General features: G+C 46.6%; 1 protein-coding gene across 4 annotated transcripts in view; it reads left to right on the forward strand.

Annotated features, from left to right (window-relative positions):
- The window catches only part of KMT2D (lysine methyltransferase 2D), a 1,162,185-nt gene that overhangs the window by 451,879 nt on the left and 695,032 nt on the right, over positions 1-15,274 (forward strand). The window lies entirely within an intron of this gene.

Consider the following 15,274-nt stretch of genomic DNA (forward strand, 5'->3'; position numbering starts at 1 on the left):
CAGCCCCACATGCTATTGAACAGAGAATGTTACTTACCCAGTAAGCATCTGCTCATGGCATATAGTGCTGTAGATGCGCATGTGTCCTCCCCGGATGCCTGTAGCTGTTCCATTTAACTTATTTTTGTACATATATAGATACATTACATGGACATATATTTTTCTTTACTCTCTATGCACTCTATCTCCCCCGCCTGCGGGAAAACAATCTCACAAAGGACTAGATGCCCATGAGCATTATCATCGGGAGGAGTCGTCACTCTATCTCGTGACTCAAAAAGATTCTTCAAAGAAAAACAACTCGAAACACTCTGGCCCAAACACTGGATGGCCGACTTATGCAAAGCATGTGAATCTACAGCACTACATGCCATGAACAGTTGTCTACTTGGTAAGTGACATTTTCCTTGTGGAATATGATTTAAAATATCAAGCAGTCCACTGAAAGAAACACATTTTTTTGCAGCATGAATTCTTATCTGGATATCCATGCTTTGCATTATTCTACCATCTAGAGGTGTAGTTCCGGAATTGGCTCTTTGCTTATCATTTCATCGTTTCCTCTTTTCTTTATTTGTTATTTGTGTGTGCGTCGTCCACCCTTTGGTGGTATTCCCATCCCCTGTGTGCTGGCAGATTGTGCCCCAGATGTTCTTGTGTGTAGTGACTATCTTCAGATTCTTTTTTCTGCCGTTGTGTCTGGAAGAAATGGAGAAGGTCCAGAAGTTTTTGAAAAAATTCGAAAATACACCAGAAATAGTCGTTGAGCCAGGGAAAGGCCGAGAGGACGACAGAGAAGGGTACCCCCTTCACTCTTCCCTCCGGGGGACCCAGCCAGAACCAGCACAGGGTCGAGAATGAGGCAAAGTAGGAGTTATGGAAGACAAAAACTTTATGTTCGATGGCATCTGTCGCTGTAGATACGCATGTTCTGCAATAGCTCGCCATCTGGTGTTGGGCCGGAGTGTTACAAGTTGTTTTTCTTCGAAGAAGTCTTTCGAGTCACGGGACCGAGTGACTCCTCCTTTTGTCTCCATTGCGCATGGGCGTCGACTCCATCCTCGATTGTTTTTTTTCCGCCATCGGGTTCGGACGTGTTCCTGTCGCTCCGAGTTTCGGAACAGAAAAAATAGTTAATTTCGGAAGATTTTCGTCGGTATTGTTGCGTTCGGGATCGGCATACTTACATTCAACACCGCATCGAAGATCGAAGAGCTCCGGTGCCCTTCGGGGTAATTTTTCGATCCTCCGTCGGGGCCTGGTCGGCCCGACCGCGTGCTGAAGAACGCCGATGGAACGGACCCCGTTCCGTTTCTGCCCCAAATGCCACAATAAATACCCCTACACAGACCAACACTTGGTCTGCAACCTGTGCCTGTCACCTGAGCACAGCGAAGACACCTGCGAGGCCTGTCGTGCGTTCCGGTCCAGAAAAACACTCCGAGACCGTCGAGCCAGAAGACTTCAAATGGCGTCCGCACCGACAGCCCGACGGGAGTTCGAGGAACAGGAAGAGGAAGGTACCTTCTCGATCCAAGACTCAGACTCCGAAGGATTCGACGATACACAAACCGTGAGTAAGACGTCGAAAACCACACAAAGAAACATTTACAAGGCCCAGGGGACGCCACTGCCACCAGGCCATGGCTCAACCCATAAAATCGGTGACCGACCGTCGGCACCGAAAAAGGCCCAAACAGTGCCGAGATCGTCCGACTCCGGTCGAGACACCGGCACGCAGCCTTCTCGGGACCGAGAAAGTGCTGGAGACAAGCCTCGACACCGAGATGCCGGTGTGGACACGGCTCGACGCCGAGACAGCGGCACCGAAACAGATCGACGCCGAGAGGTTTCGGCCCCGAAAAGGAAAAAAGTCACCTCGGAGCCGAAAAAACACGCAGACACAGTTTCGACGCCGAAACAAACTGCAAGCGACCCAGCTTCAGGCTCTTATACAGAAGAGCACTCGCTAACCTCCCAAATGCAGAAGCATAGGTTTGAGGAAGAGCTACAAGCAACTGATGCGGACCATACGCAAAAGCGTATCTTCATTCAGCAGGGGACAGGAAAAATAAGCACCCTTCCCCCCATTAGGAGAAAGAGAAGGTTGGAGTTCCAGACGGAACAAGCACCACAACCAAAAGTGGTGAAAAGAGTTACACCACCACCCTCTCCTCCGCCCGTGATTAACGTTTCACCAGCACAAACGCCATCACACTCCCCAGCTCACACCACCATGAGCCAGGGCGACCAAGACCAGGACGCATGGGACCTATACGACGCCCCAGTGTCAGATAACAGCCCAGAGGCATACCCTACAAAACCATCTCCACCAGAAGACAGCACCGCGTACTCTCAGGTGGTGGCTAGAGCAGCACAATTTCACAACGTAAGCCTCCACTCAGAACAGGTCGAGGATGATTTCCTGTTCAACACACTCTCCTCCACCCACAGCTCCTACCAAAGCCTGCCTATGCTCCCTGGTATGCTCCGGCACGCAAAAGACATATTTAAGGACCCGGTCAAAAGTAGGGCAATCACACCAAGGGTGGAAAAAAAGTATAAGCCGCCTCCTACAGACCCGGCTTTCATCACAACACAGCTGCCACCAGACTCTGTTGTTGTAGGAGCAGCTAGGAAAAGGGCCAACTCTCACACATCTGGAGATGCACCACCCCCAGATAAAGAAAGCCGCAAGTTTGATGCAGCTGGTAAAAGAGTCGCAGCACAAGCTGCAAACCAGTGGCGCATCGCGAACTCCCAGGCACTACTTGCGCGCTATGACAGAGCCCACTGGGACGAGATGCAACATCTCATTGAACATCTGCCCAAAGACTTCCAAAATAGGGCAAAACAAGTGGTTGAGGAGGGACAGGCCATCTCCAACAACCAGATCCGCTCCTCCATGGACGCTGCAGATACAGCTGCACGGACAATTAATACATCTGTAACTATCAGAAGGCATGCATGGCTCCGAACGTCTGGATTTAAACCAGAGATTCAACAAGCAGTTCTCAATATGCCTTTTAATGAAAAAGAACTGTTCGGTCCAGAAGTGGACACAGCGATTGAGAAACTCAAAAAAGATACGGACACTGCCAAAGCCATGGGCGCACTATACTCCCCGCAGAGCAGAGGGAATTACAGCTCATTCCGTAAAACGCCCTTTCGAGGGGGGTTTCGGGGTCAAAGCACACAAGCCAGCACCTCACAAGCCACACCGTCCAGTTACCAAGGACAGTATAGAGGAGGTTTTCGGGGACAATATAGAGGAGGGCAATTCCCTAGAAATAGAGGAAGATTCCAAAGCCCCAAAACCCCTACTACTAAACAGTGACTCACATGTCACTCACCCCCTCCACACAACACCAGTGGGGGGACGAATAGGTCATTATTACAGAGCATGGGAGAAAATCACTACAGACACTTGGGTTCTAGCAATTATCCAACATGGTTACTGCATAGAATTTCTACAGTTCCCTCCAAACATACCACCAAAAGCACAAAATTTAACAACACACCATTCCAATCTCCTAGAGATAGAAGTGCAGGCACTATTGCAAAAGAATGCAATCGAATTAGTGCCAAACACACAAATAAACACAGGAGTTTACTCACTGTACTTTCTGATACCAAAGAAGGACGAAACACTGAGACCAATCCTAGACCTCAGAGTAGTCAACACTTTCATCAAATCAGACCACTTCCACATGGTCACACTACAAGAAGTATTGCCATTGCTAAAGCTGCACGACTACATGGCAACTTTAGACCTCAAGGATGCTTATTTCCATATACCAATTCACCCATCGCACAGGAAATACCTAAGGTTTGTATTCAAAGGAATACATTACCAATTCAAGGTACTGCCTTTCGGATTAACAACCGCACCAAGAGTCTTTACCAAATGTCTAGCGGTAGTCGCTGCACACATCAGAAGGCAGCAAATACATGTGTTCCCATATCTAGACGACTGGCTAATCAAGGCCCATTCGTTAATAGAGTGCTCAAATCACACAAATCATATCATACAAACCCTCTTCAAACTAGGGTTCACCGTCAATTTCACAAAATCCAAGATTCGGCCACGCAAGGTACAACAATACCTGGGAGCCATAATAGACACATCAAAAGGAGTAGCCACTCCAAGTCCACAAAGAATTCAAAATTTCAACCAAATCATACAACGCATGTACCCAACACAAAAGATACAAGCAAAGATAATATTACAACTCCTAGGCATGATGTCATCATGCATAGCCATTGTCCCAAACGCAAGACTGCACATGAGGCCCTTACAACAATGCCTAGCATCACAGTGGTCTCAAGCACAGGGTCACCTTCTAGATCTGGTGTTAATAGACCGCCAAACTTACCTCTCGCTTCTGTGGTGGAACAACATAAATTTAAACAAGGGGCGGCCTTTTCAAGACCCAGTGCCACAATACGTAATAACAACAGATGCTTCCATGACAGGGTGGGGAGCACACCTCGATCAACACAGCATACAAGGACAATGGAACGTACATCAAACAAAACTGCATATCAATCACCTAGAACTTCTTGCAGTTTTTCAAGCACTAAAAGCTTTCCAACCAATAATAGTTCACAAATACATTCTCGTCAAAACAGACAACATGACAACAATGTATTATCTAAACAAGCAGGGAGGGACGCACTCCACGCAGTTAAGCATGTTAGCACAAAAAATTTGGCATTGGGCAATTCACAACCAAATTCGCCTAATTGCACAGTTTATACCAGGGATACAAAATCAACTCGCAGACAATCTCTCTCGAGATCACCAACAGGTCCACGAATGGGAAATTCACCCCCAAATACTGAACACTTATTTCAAACTCTGGGGAACACCTCAGATAGACTTGTTTGCGACAAGGGAGAACGCAAAATGCCAAAACTTCGCATCCAGATACCCACACAAACAATCCCAAGGCAATGCCCTATGGATGAACTGGTCAGGGATATTTGCTTACGCTTTTCCTCCTCTCCCTCTCCTTCCTTACCTGGTAAACAAACTCAGTCAAAGCAAACTCAAACTCATATTGATAGCACCAACTTGGGCAAGGCAACCCTGGTACACAACGCTGCTAGACCTATCAGTGGTACCCTGCATCAAATTGCCCAACAGGCCAGATCTGTTGACACAGCACAACCAAAAGATCAGACACCCAGATCCAGCATCGCTGAATCTAGCAATCTGGCTCCTGAAATCCTAGAATTCGGGCACTTACAACTTACCCAAGAATGTATGGAAGTCATAAAACAAGCAAGAAGGCCATCCACCAGGCACTGCTATGCAAGTAAATGGAAGAGGTTTGTTTGCTACTGCCATATTAATCAAATACAACCATTACACACAACTCCAGAACATGTAGTGGGTTACTTGCTTCACTTACAAAAATCTAACCTAGCTTTCTCTTCCATTAAGATTCACCTTGCAGCAATATCTGCATACCTGCAGACTACCTATTCAACTTCCCTATATAAAATACCAGTCATTAAAGCATTCATGGAGGGCCTTAGGAGAATTATACCACCAAGAACACTACCTGTTCCTTCATGGAACCTAAATGTTGTCCTAACTAGACTTATGGGTCCACCTTTTGAACCCATGCACTCCTGCGACATACAGTTCCTAACCTGGAAGGTGGCATTTCTCATCGCCATTACTTCCCTGAGAAGAGTAAGCGAGATTCAGGCGTTTACTATACAGGAACCTTTTATACAACTACACAAAAATAAAGTCGTCCTAAGGACCAATCCTAAATTTTTGCCAAAGGTTATTTCACCGTTCCATCTAAATCAAACAGTGGAACTTCCGGTGTTCTTTCCACAGCCAGATACCGTAGCTGAAAGGGCACTACATACATTAGATGTCAAAAGAGCATTAATGTATTACATTGACAGAACAAAGAACATCAGAAAGACTAAACAACTCTTTATTGCATTTCAAAAACCTCATGCAGGAAACCCAATTTCAAAACAAGGTATAGCCAGATGGATAGTTAAATGCATCCAAATCTGCTACCTTAAAGCTAAACGACAGCTGCCCATTACACCAAGGGCACACTCAACCAGAAAGAAAGGTGCTACCATGGCCTTTCTAGGAAACATCCCAATGCAAGAAATATGTAAGGCAGCCACATGGTCTACGCCTCACACATTCACCAAGCACTACTGTGTAGACGTGTTATCCGCACAACAAGCCACAGTAGGTCAAGCTGTATTAAGGACATTATTTCAGACTACTTCCACTCCTACAGGCTGATCCACCGCTTTTGGGGAAATAACTGCTTACTAGTCTATTGCAGAACATGCGTATCTACAGCGACAGATGCCATCGAACTGAAAATGTCACTTACCCAGTGTACATCTGTTCGTGGCATCAGTCGCAGTAGATTCGCATGTGCCCACCCGCCTCCCCGGGAGCCTGTAGCAGTTTGGAAGTTACCTTCAATTATTTATATATGTATCATCTCAACCTTAAATAAGTGCATACTTAGTCACTCCATTGCATGGGCACTATTACTACAATTCAACTCCTACCTCACCCTCTGCGGGGAAAAACAATCGAGGATGGAGTCGACGCCCATGCGCAATGGAGACAAAAGGAGGAGTCACTCGGTCCCGTGACTCGAAAGACTTCTTCGAAGAAAAACAACTTGTAACACTCCGGCCCAACACCAGATGGCGAGCTATTGCAGAACATGCGAATCTACTGCGACTGATGCCACGAACAGATGTACACTGGGTAAGTGACATTTTCAATTTTGCTCAAACTGCCACCACAAGTTTGCGCAGCAAGACCTTCGTGAGATCTGTAACCTCTGCCTGCCAAAAGACCACCAGGACGAGGACTGTGAGAACTGCGCCCCATTCAGACCAAAGAGCTAGAAGGTTCGCTGAAAACAGACTGGAACACTAACATGTTTGTAGGAACCTAGCTCTGTATATACTATATCAAAATGAGATATAGTGTGCAGAGTCCATTGGTTCCCCAGAGTCTTAACAGAGGCTAAAGTAAATAATTCTAATGCTCTCTTTTGTGATAATGTGTTCGAGCAGTTAGGCTCATCAGAGGGTACTGTTGACCATTTATTGTACACACACAAGCAATAGAAGAAACACACACTCAATGACTTACCTCCAGACCAATAGGATTTTATGTAGAAAAATATATTGTTGTTACTTTATTACTAGAACCACAAGATTCAGCTCGGAAGTAAATACTGTTGCAGGTAAGTACTGAACTTAGACATCAGGGTAACTTTGCTTCACTTTAGTCAAGTAAACCGTTTTTAAGAAAACAGAATAACTGTTTTAAAAGTGGACACAGTGCAATTTCAGGACAGTCCCTGGGGGATGAAAATAGACCACAGTTCTAGAGGTAAGTGCACAACTTATAGTTCCAGTCTCCGAGGTATAGGTAGTCCACCGTTGGGGATTCCAGTTAACCCTGAACACCCACCATCAGCAACACAGGGCTGGTCAGGTGCAGAGGTAAAAGAGGAGCCAAATTAACTTGGGCTCCTATGGAGACAGAGGGCACTCAGAATTCAGTCTACCAGCAGGTACTGTGGCTTGGAGGGCAGACCAGGGGGATTAGAATAGCACTGGAGGGGCCACAAGTAGGCACCAAACACACACCCTCAGCAGCACAGGGGTGGCGGGTGCAGGGCACAAACAGGACGTTGGGCTTCCAATGCTGGTCTACGAGGGGACCCCAGGGGTCACTAAGAGGCTGCAGGTGAGGTCCAGGAGGATGTCTCCGGAACACCACCGGTCGGACAGGGAGGAGGGCCTACTGCTGGAGGTTGATGCACCGGGGTTCGGTTTATCCAAGGCCTGGGGGCTACGGGTGCCTGTCAGTTCTTGGGAGTCAGATATCTTCTTCAGGAGCTTTGCGGTCAGGGAGGCCTTTGGGATTCCCTCTGCAGGTGTCGTCGTGGAGGGCAGGAGAGGTCAACCCAAGCAGGGCACTTGCTCGCATTTGCCTGGGGACCATCTCTTGCTTGGGGGACCACCTGGACGTGGACTGTGGGCGTCAGGTGCAGAGTGATGAGGACTCACGCTTCTGGAGTGGGGTGCGAGTCGTTAGAAGTGGATTCTTCTTTTCTTTTTTAGACAGGGCCACTGTCCACGGGAGTTCCTGATCCTCTGTGATGCAGACAGTCCTCTGGAGGTTTTTCAGAGGTCTCTGGACCTGCAGGATGCTTCACTTTTATTTTGCAGATTCTTTGAAGCCGGAGACAGGCCGGTAGGGCTGGGGCCAGGTCAGTTTTCTCCTTACCTTCTCTGCGGGGGTTTCAGCTAAGCAGTCCTTGTGAGGTCATCCTGAATCAGGTGAGTTGGGATAAGGGAAGCCCCTAAATGCAAGATTTAGGGGTGTTACAGGGTCAGAGGGCAGTAGCCGATGGCTACTGTCCCTGAGGGTGGCTACACCGTCCCTGTGCCCACTCCCTTTGGGAAGGGGGCACATTCCTATCTCTATTGGTCCATGTCCTCCAAACCAAGATGGAGGATTCTGCAGGGAGGGGTTCACTTCAGCTCTGCATACCTTAGGGGTGGTCCCAGCTGAAGCGGTCACTCCTTGTTTTTTTTTTTTTTTAAGTTTCCCGCTGAACTGGCAGCCCAAAGTGGGGGCTTGTCCAGGGATAGGCATCTCCACTAGCTGGAGCGCCTTGGGGCACTGTAACATGAGGCCTGAGCCTTTGAGGCTCACCGCCAGGCGTTACAGATTGTTTGGGGGGGGAGGTGTGAAGCATCTCCACCCGGAGAAAGCTTTGTTTCCTGCCTCAGAGCACAAAGGCCCTGAGGTCAGAAACTTGTCTGCTAGTGGCAGGCCTGCACAGACCAGTCAGTCCTACACTAGTGGATTGGGTAAAATACAGGGGGTATCTCTAAGATGCCCTCTGTGTGCATTTTTTGAGAATAAATAAATACCACACTGGCATCAGTGGGTGTTTATTGTGCTGAAGTTTATTCCAAACTTCCCAGTATTCAGTGTAGCCATTATGGAACTGTGAAGTTCGTAATGATAACTCCCAGACCTTATACTTAATATTGCCACACTGTACTTACAATGTCTAAGAATGGACTTGGACACTGTAGGGGCATATTGCTCATGCAACTATGCTATCACCTGTGGTATAGTGTACCCTGCCTTAGGGCTGTAAGGCCTGCTACAGGGGTGACTAATGCCACAGGCTGTGGTTTAGGGGCATGGCACTCTGGGGGATGCCATGTGGACTTTGCCTTTTTTGCCAACCAACACACACAATCTGCAATGGTAGTGTGCATGTGTTAAGTGAGGGTCCCTTTGGTTGGCACAACACATGCTGCTGCCCTTAAGGACCTTTCCTGGTCATAGGGCCCGTGGTACCACTGGTACCTTTTACAAGGGATTTATCTGTGTGCCAGAGGTGTGCCAATTGTGGAAACAATGGTACAATTTCAGGGAAAGAACACTGTTGCTGTGGCCTGGTTAGCAGGATTGCAGCGCACACTGTCAAGTCAGCATCAATATCAGGCAAAAAGTGTGGGGGGTGAGGTGGTAACTGCAGCAAGTGCCATTTCCCTCAATGTTCAGCAGCCAGAAACCACTGGTGTTGCTTAAGGACGTGGGACTGTCCAGTGATGACGACAACTGTGTCGAAGAGGCAGACAGCCCACGGAGGTTCAAACATTGAAATCCTGGAAGCAGATCCCAAAAGGGGGCACGCTAAGAAGATTGCTAAGGATGCCAAAAGAAAATCTCAGAAGCTGACCAGACTGCCGAAAGGCACAGAGGCTAAAAACTCTGACAAAAAAAAATCCACACCAGGCAGCCTTGTCGTCAAAGGAAACGGCGATCCAGGGTCAGCTGGGAGCCCACAGATCCCAGCCACTGGATACTGATGATGGCAAAAAAATACCCCAAAACCATGAAAGCTGCATTATGTCGACAGACCACGAGGAAAAACAGAAAGCCTTTGAAGACCTAGCAGTTGATGCAGAAGAAAAGGCCATTTCCGACGCTCAAGGGGGTGGTGCTTCAACGAAAGAGGAGTTTGACGACTTCTGAAGTGAATTTCAGATCCCAAGTAAACCTTTGAAGACCTTCGACATCGAAGAGGAGTAATCTTCCTTAGAAGCTCCTGCTACACCGGAACCGCATGAAGAGGAAGTTGAAGAGTAGTTCTACTAACCCAAAGGTGAAGAAGAAACAGAAGGGTTTGACGAGAAGTCAATGAACGGCCTTGACAGTGTCTCTAGTAGAAGAGATAGATAACTACCCCTCGAGGCCATCACCGCCCGATGACATAACAATGTACTACAGACTGGTTAGAATTTCTGCGGACAGATGTGGAGTCCTATTGGAGGAGGAGCAAGGAGATTACTGTTTTCTCCTTGAGATATTAATGCCTGCCAGTAATGGCAAACTATACCTCCCATTGTTACCCAGCATACTGGATCAAGGCAAAGAAGTCTTTTGGGAACCAGAAAAAGCCCACAGCAGTGAGGAGAAATCACTACAGACAATTTGATTTTAAACGTGATAAGTCACGGATGCTGTATAGAACTGATTAAAAAAAAAAAAAACTACAGAAAAAAAAAAAACACCACCAATTCCACCAAAACCAAAAATATTTCAATAGGTGTGACTCATACAGCTCAGAAAAGAGGTCAAAGAACTTCTACCGAAGCAAGCCATAAAAAAGTAAACAGTAAAAGAACAAAACAAAGGAAACTACTCACCCTACTTTCTGGTACCAAAATAAGACCTCACACTAAGACCATTTGTGGATCTCAAGTTCATCCGCACACATTTCAAGATGACGGCGCACCAGGGAGTAATCCCACTTCTACAAAAAGGGAAGTATGTGGCAACATTAGTTCGAAAGGATACCTATCTGTATATACCTCTGAATTAAGCACACAAAATGTACCTTCTTTTTTTGTACTCTAGAAAGAATCCCATCAGTTGAGCCTTAGCGTTTAGCATAAAATCAGCTCCAAAGGTCTTTACAAAGTGCCTCACACCAGTTGCAGCCTGTAGGAAGTTGCCTCTGTATGTACTATTTCAAAGTAAGAAATATCATGCACAGAGTCCAAGGGTTCCCCTTAGAGGTAAGATAGTGGCAAAAAGAGATCATTCTAATGCTCTATTTTGTGGTAGTGTGGTCGAGCAATAGGCTTATCAGAGGGTAGTGTTAAGCATTTGTTGTACACACACAGGCAATAAATGAGGAACACACACTCAGACAATTCCAGGCCAATAGGTTTTTACATAGAAACATATATTTTCTTAGTTTATTGGAGGAGTCACTCGGTCCCGTGACTCGAAAGACTTCTTCGAAGAAAAACAATTTGTAACACTCCGGCCCAACACCAGATGGCGAGCTATTGCAAAACATGCGAATCTACTGCGACTGATGCCACGAACAGATGTACACTGGGTAAGTGACATTTTCATTTCTTAGTTCATTTTAAGAACCACAGGTTCAAGATTTACAAACAATACTTTAAATGAAAGGTATTTCACTCAGGTATCTTAGGAACCTTGAATCACCACAATAGCATGTACAGTTTGGGCAAACATGGCAATAAGCTATTTTAAAATTGGACCCAGTGCAAAATTCAACAGTTCCTGGGGGAGGTAAGTAAATGTTAAGTTCACAGGTAAGTACAACACTTACAGGGTTCAAAGTTGGGTCCAAGGTAGCCCACCGTTGGGGGTTCAGGGCAACCCCAAAGTTACCACACCAGCAGCTCAGGGCCGGTCAGGTGCAGAGGTCAAAGTGGTGCCCAAAACGCATAGGCTTCAATGGAAATAGGGGTGCCCTGGTTCCAGTCTGCCAGCAGGTAAGTACCCGCGACTTCGGAGGGCAGACCAGGGGGGTTTTGTAGGGCACCGGGGGTGGGGGGACACAAGTCAGCACAAAAAGTACACCCTCAGCTGCACAGGGGCGGCCGGGTGTAGAGTGCAAACAGGCATCGGGTTTACAATAGGTTTCAATGGGAGACCCAGGGGTCTCTTCAGCGATGCAGTTAAGGGGAGGGGGCTCCTCGGGGTAGCCGCCACCTGGGGGTCGCTCCTGCACTGGAGGTGGGATCCTTCAGGTCCTGGGGGCTGCGGGTGCAGTGTGTTTCCCAGGCATCGGGTTCTTTGAAGCAGGCAGTCGCGGTCAGGGGGAGCCTCTGGATTCCCTCTGCAGGCGTCGCTGTGGGGGCTCAGGGGTGTCAACTCTGGCTACTCATGGGCTTGCAGTCGCCGGGGAGTCCTCCCTGTAGTGTTGGTTTTCCGCAGGTCGAGCCGAGGGCGTCTGGTGCAGAGTGGAAAGTCTCACGCTTCCGGCGGTGTTCTGCCTTCCTACTTATCTCGTATCAGAGCTTACAGAACCTCCCTGGAATGCACTTCTGAGTTCAAAGAAGACCTTTATTATTGTTAATTCTTCCCCACCCACAAGTTCTTGAGAGACGAACTAATAGATTTCAAGCACACGTTCAAAAAGAGTAAAAGTAGTCGCAGCAATGAAAACAAAATATATCACAGTACTTCTCAGTTGCAATGTACACAGCAGATTATATTGGCAAAGCATACAAATTAAATTCATCACCGTATGAGACCTATCTTCAGCTTCATCTTTCTGGGGTCTGCAAGTTGATGACTCCGGTCAACTGCGAGAAAGAGATTATCTACCCACATGGGAGACTGGCAACTGGCGCCTAGTTCCAGCCTGAAGTTAAGCAGATTCGAATCTAAATCTCTGAAGCCCAGAGTCATCCTTACAAAAGAGTGCCCCCTCCTCTCAGACTCGGGAAAACTACGCAAGCCTTTGGAGACTGGCCAGATCTCCTAGACTTCTCCTCTTCCCAAGCCTGAGCAGAAAGGAAAACACCAAATTTACTCTCTCTTATCAGGTCTAGTCTGGTGTGAAGAAAACAGCTTGGTTCATCTTGTGGAAAAACACAGCTTGGAAAAATACAGCTTGGATTCTCAACTGCAATGTCTAACTCCACGTTAAAGGCAATAGGCAGCTAACCTAAATATCAAATGTAATGTCTAATGTAATGTCAAAGCCAATAGGCAGCTGAACTGAATACAGCATGTCAAAGCCAAAAGGCAAAATACAGAATGTAATGGCTAATGCAATGTCAAAGCCAATAGGCAGCTAAACTGAATACAACATGTCAAAGCCAATAGGCGGCTAAACTGAATACAGAAAGTAATGGTTAACTCCATGTTAAAGCCAATTGGCGGCTGAACTGAATACAAAATGTAATGGCTAATGCCATGTCAAAGCCAATAGGCGGCTAAGCTGAACAAAACATACAATGTGCTACTGGTGAACATTGAGCAACTAATATGCGCAGTGGTGAAACACAAAGTCATTGGTCAAACACAATAGCATCACATTCCACCCTATGACCAATGAATTTTTGTTTTGCATATCTCGTTTCAAACAAAAAAAAAACAGCACAAAAAAAACATTTTCAGCAAATCAGATTTGAATGATCAAAGCAATCACTGTAAAGCAATGGAAGTGGATTAACATATTGATCTCATAACCTTTCATATCAGATACATCTACACAGAAAAGACTGAAACTTTTATACTCTGAATGAGATCATAGTGTCTCTAAAATAGCAATTTGATGTAGCATGAGTACTACTCATGTAAAGATGCACGGTCCACCTGAAAGGTTTGCTGGAAGGTAAGTGAAAGTCAGAGTTCCACACGAAAAAACACACAGTTAGCTGTTAAGGTTGCTTAGTTCCAGTAGAAGAATGTAATCAAACAAGTTGAACTTGAACTGAAGGCGCCATTTGCGCAAAATGGATCCATGGTGCTTTCACTTTACTCAGTCAGGTTCAGGTTGGGGGGTTCAGTCCCTTCCCCGACCCCACACGCACACACCCGAAGGGAGACCACACAGCACACTCAGGGACAGTTGCGAAATGTGGTAGGATCTGCAAAAGAAAAAAGTATGACTTTTCTTGCAAATAACATTTGTCATTTGAAATGTACCCTTCCTATGTTCCGTGTTTTATAATCAGCAGGACGTTTTTGGGCCCCTTTATTATAATTTCTGCAGGTTCTGGAGGGTCATCTGGGGCTTCAACCCACACCTCAGCACTGAGGTTTTTATCTGCTGCACCACAGCTTCCCTTTTCTTGCACTGTCAGAAGGGCTGGGGCAGACTCATTCTTTACCAAACTTCCATTCACTGCACTTTTGACAAGTTGGGCCATTCTGTCTCCAATTTGTATGAATGAATCAGAATCTTTTCTAGTTATCAGCATAATTTTGATTTCTCCTTGATAATCAGCAGCAATCACTCCCCCTAAAACCTGATCAATTTGCCATATCTGTTCTGGTAACTTTCCTCTCCCCAACTGCTCTGTGACTGCTTGTGGGACAGATTGCTCTTGTGCGTGCTGCACAGTTTTTATCAAATCTAGGGGAATGTGCATCTCTTTCATCTCTGCCCACCTGTAAGTGGCTTTTTCTCCCAGCTGTTCACATTTCTGGTGCACCCACTTAGCCATCCCCACTAAGTCAGAATTCTGGGTGTACACTTCTCTCTCTGAATTTTTCTCTTTAACATCTGCAAGGGAATTGAACCAGTTAGGTACAAGCCATGTGGAAAACCAACCGGCTAAACCATTGGCAATGAACCAAGTATCAGTGTAAAAATGACACAGACACTAAACCTTAAAGGAAGCACTTACAAATATAAACGTAGCAGGTGCCCCAGTTGAAGCTCAGCTTCTGGAAAGGACAAGCCACCCTAACTCTTGGGCTTGGCAAAGATAAAGCAAGGCTGTGCGCTCAGAGATTCCAAAGCAGAAACAATCTAGAATCCTACCTGGAGGTGAATTGATGATGTACTGGAGCGTAATCTGTATCTGACTGTGACGCGCGGTTTCTATCTTCCTCTCCTGAAGACACAGAGTTGAAGGTTCTCCCTTTATAAAGCACCTGTAAGCTCCGCCCGCTGAACCACGCCCCCGTCTACACTCGTAGTAGGTATTGGAATTCCCGCCTCTTACCAGGATGATGGACAGCTTTCCAAACGACCCCACTGCGTTTACCGACGATTCCGGTGGTGCGTTGTTGATGCGCAGGAGCACGAGGACATATCCACAAAGACGCACTAGTAACAATCACATTGCCAAAGGCACACAAGGTTGCTAGAGACTTTCTCCCTTGGTCCATCACGTAGCCTCAGTGTACAACATAAACGGGGCATATAAAACATGCTAGGTA

The sequence above is a fragment of the Pleurodeles waltl genome, chromosome 4_2 (genome assembly GCF_031143425.1).
Source record: "Pleurodeles waltl isolate 20211129_DDA chromosome 4_2, aPleWal1.hap1.20221129, whole genome shotgun sequence".
In the NCBI taxonomy this organism is placed as follows: domain Eukaryota; kingdom Metazoa; phylum Chordata; class Amphibia; order Caudata; family Salamandridae; genus Pleurodeles; species Pleurodeles waltl.